The 9,134-nt window shown below is 39.5% G+C and overlaps 1 pseudogene; it reads left to right on the top strand.

Moving 5' to 3' along the window:
* Positions 1–6,399: 6,399 nt before the first annotated feature.
* Hmgn2l1 (high mobility group nucleosomal binding domain 2 like 1) lies at positions 6,400–8,917 on the top strand (annotated as a pseudogene).
* Positions 8,918–9,134: the final 217 nt, after the last annotated feature.

Below are 9,134 nucleotides of genomic sequence, written 5' to 3'. Positions count from 1 at the left end.
CCTTCCACTAAACCCAGTATAAATTATGCCTACAACTGGGGAAGAGATAGTCCCAGACATTCCTTTTGCAGGAGTTAGATAAAAACTCTTTTTCTATTTTTCGTTTCATTTGTACTAACGAACACTTTTCCTCAAGAAAAAGTCATACAGAAAAGTCTTGAATTTTCTATCATCTATATACTTATTCAACAAATACTTTCTAAGTCCTCATGACATACTTATTCTTTTTTCTAGGTTCATAAATATCTGTGATTAATAAAAGAAACATACAGTTCTTTCCCATGGGGAGTATGGGAAGATAAAAAGTAATCAGAAAATCTGTAATATGCTGGAAAATTGAGATCTCCTTAAGAAAGACTCAAAGCGTATTCCTTACCTTCACACAGTAATTTATGAAAACTCTGGGAAATTGACTCTTGCTATCCCTGGGATGAAATAATCCCCAAATATTAAAAGCTTCACATCAGTAATATAAGTCTCATCTGCATAGACTAATCAAGACTCTTGTTGAGTGAAGCCCTTACATTACCAGCCTGTTTTGGGGGACAATTACAGTAACAGACAACTGTTTTTCACCTTGTGTGTCTTCCTTCATTCTCTTTTACATCCTTCTTTGATGGTCAGTTTCTTACCCTTTCAGATCTGGGTAGAGAAGAAGGACCAGTTTCCTTGTGGGTATTTATTGCCATATGTTGGCTTTGCTGTGCCCTGGGCTTGGCCAAGACACAAGGCTTTTTTAATAAGATACTATGAAAGAAGCCTCAGGGGTGCCTTACATGGAAAACACTTGCCCCATTTCTCCCTCTGCATATAATTGCTAAGCTCTTTCCAGCTGAGAGAGTGCATCCAGGTAAGGAGAGCTTGCAGTCTCTCTGTCTCTCTTCTCTCTCTCTCTCTCTCTCTCTCTCTCTCTCTCTCTCTCTCTCTTCCTCCCTCCCTCCCTCCCCTCCCCCCGTGTGTGTGTGTTTCTGTGTGTGTACTTGCCTGTAAACAAATGTGTAGAGGCTAGGGGATTGATGTTGAGTATATAACATCAATAACTCTCTTCTTCCTTCCTTCCTTCCTTCCTTCCTTCCTTCCTTCCTTCCTTCCTCCCTCCCTCCCTCCTTCTCTCCCTCTGCTCTTTCTTCCTTCCTTTCTCTCTTTCTTTCTTTCTTTCTTTCTTTCTTTCTTTCTTTCTTTCTTTCTTTCTTTCTTCTTACCATCCAAAATGCTGCTCCCCTCCCAGTCCCAAAATCACAGAGTCCCTCCTCTCATTCCCCCTCCTCTTCTCCTCTGAGCAGGTGAGGACCCTGGATATACTCCTGCCAAGGTGCATTAAGTTTGCCAGATTAGGTGTGTCCTCTCCCACTGCGACCAGACAAGGAAGCTATGCAGACTGAGTTGCACTTGTGTTACATATATGCCAGGGGCCTTATTCCAGCCAGTGTTTCTTCTTTTGTTGGTGACTCTGTCTCTAAGAGCTCCCAGAGGTCCATACTTGTTGACCCTGTTGATCTTCCTGTGGGGTTACCATTCGCTTTTGGGCTTTCAATCTTTCCCCTAGATCTTCCATAAGAGTCCCCTACCTTTATTCAATATTTGGCTCTGAGTATCTGCAGCCTCTCAAAAGACAGTTATGATAGGCTTCTGTCTGCATACATAATAGAATATCCCTAATAATGTCAAGCACAAATGCCTGACATTTCTTCAGTCTTTGCTCCATTTTTGTCTCTGCATTTCTTTTAGACAGCATAACTTTTGAGTACAAGGTTTTGTGGGTCAGTTTGTGTCCTCTGGGGGTTCTGCCTGGATACAGGAGGTAGTCTCCTTAGGTTCCATGTCCACACTGTTAGCCATCTCAGCTAAGGTCATCCAGATTGACTCCTGGGAGCCTCTCCCATAAAAGGTCTCTAGGACTTCCTAGAAATTCCTTCTATGCCCGCATCCCCAGTAGCTGCAGATATCTATTAATTCTTATAGCCTTCTGGGCCCCACTCCTGTTTATCCCTATACCTAATCCTGCCCCCCATTTCCCTACCCTTCCCCTCACTCACCCAGATTCCTTCCTCCCTCTACTTCCTATGAATATTTTGTTTCCTCTCCTTAGTGTGATTCAAACTTTTTTTGTTTGTTTGTTTCACTACTTTTGGTCCATGGGGTATCTATTAGATATTCTAGAGTTTATAACTAATATCCACTTATCAGTGAGTATATAACATAGATGTCCTTTTGAGTCTGGATTACCTCACTCAAGATGATATTTTCCAGTTCTTTCCATTTGCCTAAACAATTCATGGTGTTGTTGTTTTTAATAATTGAATAATATTCCATTATGTAAATGAAATACCTGAAAGGAACATCAATGGCTCAGACTCTAAGATCAACAACTGATAAATGGGACCTCAGGAATCTGAAAAGCTATTGTAAGGTAAAGGACACTGTCAGTAGGACAAAACATCAGCTTACAGATTGGGGAAAGATCTTCACTAACCCTACATTTGAGAACTAATACCCAAAATATATGGAGAACACAAGACATTAGATTCCAACAAGCCAAATAACACAATTTAAAAATGGCATACAGAGCTAACAGAGAATTCTCAACAGAGGAATCACAGATGGTGCAGAAGCACTTAAAATTCTAAATCCTTAGTCATCAGAGATGCAAATCAAAATACCCCTGAGATTCTACCTTACACCAGCCAGAATGGCTAAGATGAGATCTAAGGTTCAGATGAGGGGAGCACTCCTCCACTGACGTGGATTGAGAACAGAACGTGAACAACCACTTTGGTAATCAACCTGCAGGCTTGAAGAGAATTCTATGCTGAGGATTTGTCCTGAGAGGCCCTTTATAACCTATAAGAAATGTGAGAATTGGAGCTATTTCTGAACCCCTGCACTGTCTGTGTCTGTTGTAATGGCACCTAGAACAATCACAAGTGAATTCTCTGTGTGAGGCTTTTTTCCTGGCTTGGCTCTAATAGCAAAACGGAGTCTCCAAAAGGTTTCATGAAATCGAGATCACGTGATCCTTCCTGATCTTCTCTACTCAGAGCCAGGGGGTGAAAACACGCAGAAAATCAATAACTCCTTTCTGAAATGTTTACTTTTAGCTTCTTCATAAACTTGAAAGGACAAAACAAACAAACATACAAAAAACAAAAAACAAAAAACATGTTCTCCAAGCCTTTGGATCCTTAGCAATCTATACTCTAAACCGTGCAAAGACTTGCAATCTACTGCTTTATTGCCAGGATCCTATGGTGTTAATGGAACTATAGACAGAAAGAACTGGACATGGACTGTCTGTCATATGTTCCAGCTAATGATGATATAAGTAATTTTAAAAAATAGTAAAAATGTGATATAGGATATTATTATGGTGATTAAACAGTCATTTAACAGTCATTAAAGAGATTTTATAAAGAAGCTATAGGAGTATTGAAGGGGCTTTGAGATTCTTCTTCAAACATAATTTATGCAACCTAAAGGAGGGGGTTCTAATTTATGTTTCTCTAGTATTGTCCACTCCTCCCAGCCCAGAACTTGGCAATGGAGAATGTTTAGTTTGTGTTTTGTTGGTAGAGTAGTTGATGAGCTGAATATCAGAGACGTCCCTCCTTGTTGATTCTCTTAGCTGTGGAGCTATACACCATTTGAAATATGTTCTTCGCATGTCAGGTTGTGGGTTTCTGCTTTTCTTTTTGTTTATCCTCAGACTTTGAGTAGAATTCTTTGTGCTCAGACGTTTCCTCACAGTGTACTCAAACATTTGTCTGGAAAAAGCACTCTTTAAAGAATGTGCTGTGCATTTTTAGGGATGATTAACTTTGAAGAGGACCTCAGTCTCAGGTTTGAACCTGTCTTGGTGTGTTCTGTAGTTCTTCTTTTACTGATATATTTATGGATGTGCAAAGGAAACTTAGACATTTACAGAAAACTTTATGAATATTTGAAGAAATGCCCATCAAGTGGAGTTTACGGACTAAGTACTTTTATAGTACAAAAAAAAAAATAGCTGACATAGAACTGGGAGTCAAGTGGGAGAAGTAAGTGTAAGTCACATGAAATCCACTTACTGAAAAATAAATATACGTTTTTATGAAGGACCCTGAAGCAGCCAAGGGCTGTTCTTGTAGGTTATTCTTACACTAATCTTGGTATGAAACTTCTTCCACGTCTAAAGAATTGCTGTCTTCAAATGAGCTGCCAAATACAATCCAGGGACAATGGAAGCTGTTCATATAATTTAAGAACCAAGAGTATATTATTAAACCAGTGGCTTTGACATTTTGTTTCAAGAACTTTAAAGAAAAATAGACAAGGAAAATAGTATTTCTCCAAGCAATGATAAAGACTGAATTGTCTAATATATAAATATCTGGTGGCTATATGTTGCTTCGTGCACTGCTCCTTCCTTCAGTTTAGGTTGATTAGGAATATAATATATACTAATCACTGAGCTCAGTACAACTCAGGCAAGAAAACCATGGCCTACTTTTCATCGTGAAAATGTCTATTGTATAGAACATCTAATACTTGGGACACCCTGAGTTCAACAAGATGTATTGTCACCTGTTATGTGACTTTTAAAATGTAACAATTAAAGTATTTAAAGGTATACAGATGGGTCCCATTTGGCCCCATTGGTCAATGCTGGTGCATGTACAGAAGTAAGGTTCCCTACTCCTGTTCATTAGCAGCTCTGTGTACACTTCTAGAAGTCCAGTGCTTGCCATTCAGATTTCTAGTATAGATATAAACCTCTCAAAGTCTCAAGTGCTTTATTGAATATTATATGCTAAAGAAAATTATAAGTTGATTTTCTTAGACAACTGTATGGTGAGCTTTAAGATTGGTTGCTTTTTGGAGGCATTATGAATTTCTGATTCTATGTATGGAAACTTCATCTAGGTCAAGCATCATACATACTTGTCATGTGAAGCATCAACCATAGCAGCAAATTTCAGAAAAGCAAAGAAGAAAAGGATGACCAAGTATGGTTGCTGCTTGTAGACACAGCTGACCCAGCTGGCAGTGAACCTCTCCAGAGACAGACAGCCATCTGCACAGCTGCTTATCACTGAGCACAGTTACTGATGAGGCCAGTCCTGTTTTTCCTCAGGAATTTCTGGTGAGAATTGTTTTTATGAATGCTTGTAGGTTTTAAGTACTTTGAATGTCTTTGTTTCTTTGTAATAAATTGCTTATGTAAATGACCAGACTTATGCCCTTTTCTGTATCTATGCTGCTTATCAGAGAGGTGGAAACAGCTTCTGCATACTGTGAATTCAATCTGACTGACTGACTGATTGATTGATTGACTGGTTGAGTTGCTTTGCTGAATATGTTAGTCAGTTCTAAGCTGAAACATAGAACTAGATATTGCTTCTGTCTTTCTCTCAGAACACCTGTCTCTAGAACATGTGGCTAATAGAAGACATGTGCATGTGGAAAAGAAATTAACTGTCCCGATATATGATCCTGCTAAGAGAGCCAGTCCCAGTTACATCAAAACTGGCTTTGGACACATGAGTCAGTTTAGCTAAGTCCAGAATAACTCAAATCACTAACCACATAATCACAAGAAAAATGAACGATTACAGTTTCATGCCATAGGAAAATAAAATGAAGACTTATGCTAATTACTGGATGTCCCCCTTTTCAGTAGAACCCATATTCCTACTGTTACCTAGATTATCTGTAACATCTCAGCAGCAAGCTTATTTGAATACTGAAATAGATATATTGTCTAGAAAACAAGTTATATGTGGATACTAATGAAAACTTAGAAAATGATTGAGGAGGTCAGATGCTGGGAGAAGTGTGGACATAGATGCTTTCATTGAGCTCATCTGATAGGTCAAGGTTTAAAAAATGACTTTCACTATGTGAATTATAAGTGAAAAGATGTATTATAAATAAATAGATGAATAAATAAATAAAAACATAAACATGCCTTTATATCACATCTCTGGTGATTTTGAGCATTTCTGAATGTTTTCTATTGTTTTATTACACATCGCACAGATCTGAGTTCAGCCATTAAACTTCATTCCGTAACAGACAAATTGCTACTATTATTTCCATTTGAGTGGGATAATGTCATAGTCAGGGTACTCTTTAGAGTTTTTCCCTCTTGGGAGAAATTTTGCCTGCTCTAATGTGGCTAGGATTGAATATGAAAGTGGGATATGACACTTGGCTATAACTAGAGGCTTGAGAAAATAACCATCTTCCTTCAACTGTATATGAAGAGTCTCAGAAAAATAGTCCTCTAAAATATGTTTTTATAAATTGTTCCCTGAGCGTGTATTTTATTTTATTCTTATAAAAAAAATGAATATAGGGCAGGTGTTCTAGGCAATAGTTCCCATGGTGTAGTGGTAGGTGGATAAGACTTATGGAAGAATTATGGTGACAGAAGACAGGTATGCATTGGAAGTGATAGGTGAGAAAGTGAGAATCTTAGTTGGATGCCAAAGAATGCCAGATTTATACCCCACCCAGGGCAAATGATGTCTCAACAAAAAGTGAATAAATTTCTTGAGGAAGCTCCTAAGAGCTTGAGCAGTGTATCTACCAATCTAAATGACTGATATAGTCATGGTATGAAAATGAGATTAAACCACAATCTCAACACACACATTTTATGAAATTGTGAGGATGGATTAGAACCACTCACACACATGAAGCTAACTGTTATACCTAAGATTATGTAAATTCTGACAGTGTAACGAGGGTTGAAGTCAAGTGGCTGTATGATCCATCAGTCAATCATTCCCCTTACGTTTAGTTGAGTGTCATAGCTCCTGACAGAAAAGATTCAACCGATGGTGCAGGGTTTAAAAGCCAATCCACAGAAGGGGAAAAAAAACATTTTCATCTCCTTGTGAGTGCAGAGATGTGGACCACACTTTGTGATTCATATCAGCGTTTTAGAAGCATTCTCAGGACTAGGTGCTGTGCCTCATGTGTGAGTCAGTCTGGAGGCTGATATGAAGTTATTGGAGTGACTTAGAAACTTCAGCCTGGAAGGTGGGGCTGTTTAAGTGTTGTTCTTCTTCACCCATCCCCTCCTCTGTCCCTCCCTCCTTCTCTCCTTCCCTCCCCCTCCCTCCGTTAACCCCCTCCCCCTTCTCCCCCTCCCTCCTTCTTCCTTTTCTTGTCTTCTCATGTGAAGCAATGATATCCTACAGAACGGTAATTCCTGATCTGTTAAAAGAAAACCCTTCATGTTAGACACTAGGCCAGCGGTTCTCAACCTCCCTAATGTTGTGACCTTCTAATGGCATTCCTCATGTTGTGGTGGCCCCCAAACATAAAATTATTTTTGTTGCTACCTCATAACTGTAATTTTGCTAGCTATGAATCATAATATAAATGTCCATGTTTTCTGATGTCTTAAGTGGCCCCTGTGAAAGGGTCATTTGACTTCCAAAGCATCCCTACCCACAGACTGGAACAACTGTACTAGATTGTGCCCTTCCAAGGCCAAGTATCAGAGTGCCAGAATCATGTGGCTGAAGCTACTCACTTCCAGAAGCAGCTGGAGGTATTTGCTAAGACTGCAGTTATATGAAATGGAATATACTCATATTGGCATTAGGATAACATCAGTCAAACTCGGTCTCATAAACCTCCAAAAGAAATGCAGTATTTGATGCGAGGTTTATGCGATAAGTGAAGAGAAGAGCAATATTGTAAGATTCGCTTTTGATCCCAAAGAGTCTCCTCAAGAAAAGTCTTCCCGCGGCGGTGCCAGTATTGAATTCAGAGAGACGACTGTTGACAGCTCAAAGAAATATTTACATTCTGCCTATAAAGAATGGAGATTGTTTAATAAAAGAAAACCAGAGGAAAGATGTGTCATCACAATACAACAGTGTACCAACGGCATACCAAACCTGCGTCTGACAATAGGCTCCAGGAACATTAGTTTTCTTTGAAAGGGTGTCTGAGTGTTACTAATATCTGGGAAATTTCAGAACAGAAATGCTGTGGAATGCGAAGGCTACTGTCAAGAAGGTGCTGGAAAGGTAGTGTGGACTCACACTCAAATTCTTTTTTACTGTCCAACGCAGCAGCTTTGAGCCCAAAGGGCTGCTCAAGGCAAGTGTAAGGGTATCAAGTTGAGTGAAATAAACCAGACTCAGATGAGTGTAACTTCTCTCACATAAAAGGAAACTAGGAAAAGGGTAAACATACCTACGAGTCAAAGAGGGATTACTAGGAACTAGGAAGGAATACAAGCGTAGTGGGCAGTACGTGTGGAGAATGAATTGGCACGCACATTGCATGGAATATGCCCCTGAAAAATTATCTCGGTGAACTCTGTTAATTTGCAAACTACTATCAATTATAATAATAAATGAACCTCTTTCAAGATGCAAAGCCAAAGAAATAAATACGTTAAGGTACAAAGGACAAAAAGGGAAAACTCAACTCCTGAACCCCACATTTCAAATGTGTCCGTGCTCTTTTCCCAAAACACATGCATATTCAATGTTGATATGTAGCTGGTTGCCATTGTATTTTATAACACATACGCAGATTGTTCCTAACATAATTTTCCATCTTTAGATGGTATAAAAGAAATTAGTTGGAGTAGTGTGAAGAAGCAGCGAGGACGACCCCCGGATGGATCAAACCCACGCTGTATACCCCTGTTCAGAGCCGCCATGACCCAAGAAAGGCTGGAGGGGATGCTGAAGGAGACGAAGCCAAGGTGAAGGACGAGCCACAGAGAAGATCTGCAAGGTTGTCTGCTAAACCTGCTGCTCCTACAAAGGCCCCTGCAAAGAAGGGAGAGAAGGTTCCCAAGGGGAAGGGGAAGGTCGATGTCGGTAAGGATGCGAATAATCCTGCAGAAAACGTTGATGCCAAAACAGACCAGGCACGGAAAGCTGACAGTGCTGGAGATGCCAAGTGACACGTGTGCATTTCTGATAACTGTGTACTTCTGGTGACTGACGGTACAATTTGAAATACAATTTTTATCAAGTTTTATAAAAATGCAGAATTTACTTTTTTTTCTAAACTATATTGTTAGCACACAGAACACTTCACTGTTGGGAGGAAAGGATCATGTGTCACTAACAAAATATCACCCAAGCTAGATTGAGGACAGGAAACCTCTTTCCTTGATA

Source organism: Rattus norvegicus, chromosome 3, assembly GCF_021556685.1.
Source record: "Rattus norvegicus strain SHRSP/BbbUtx chromosome 3, alternate assembly SHRSP_T2T, whole genome shotgun sequence".
NCBI lineage: Eukaryota > Metazoa > Chordata > Mammalia > Rodentia > Muridae > Rattus > Rattus norvegicus.
The sequence above is the reverse complement of the archived record's forward strand: the minus strand, read 5'-3'. Positions and strand labels throughout refer to the sequence as shown.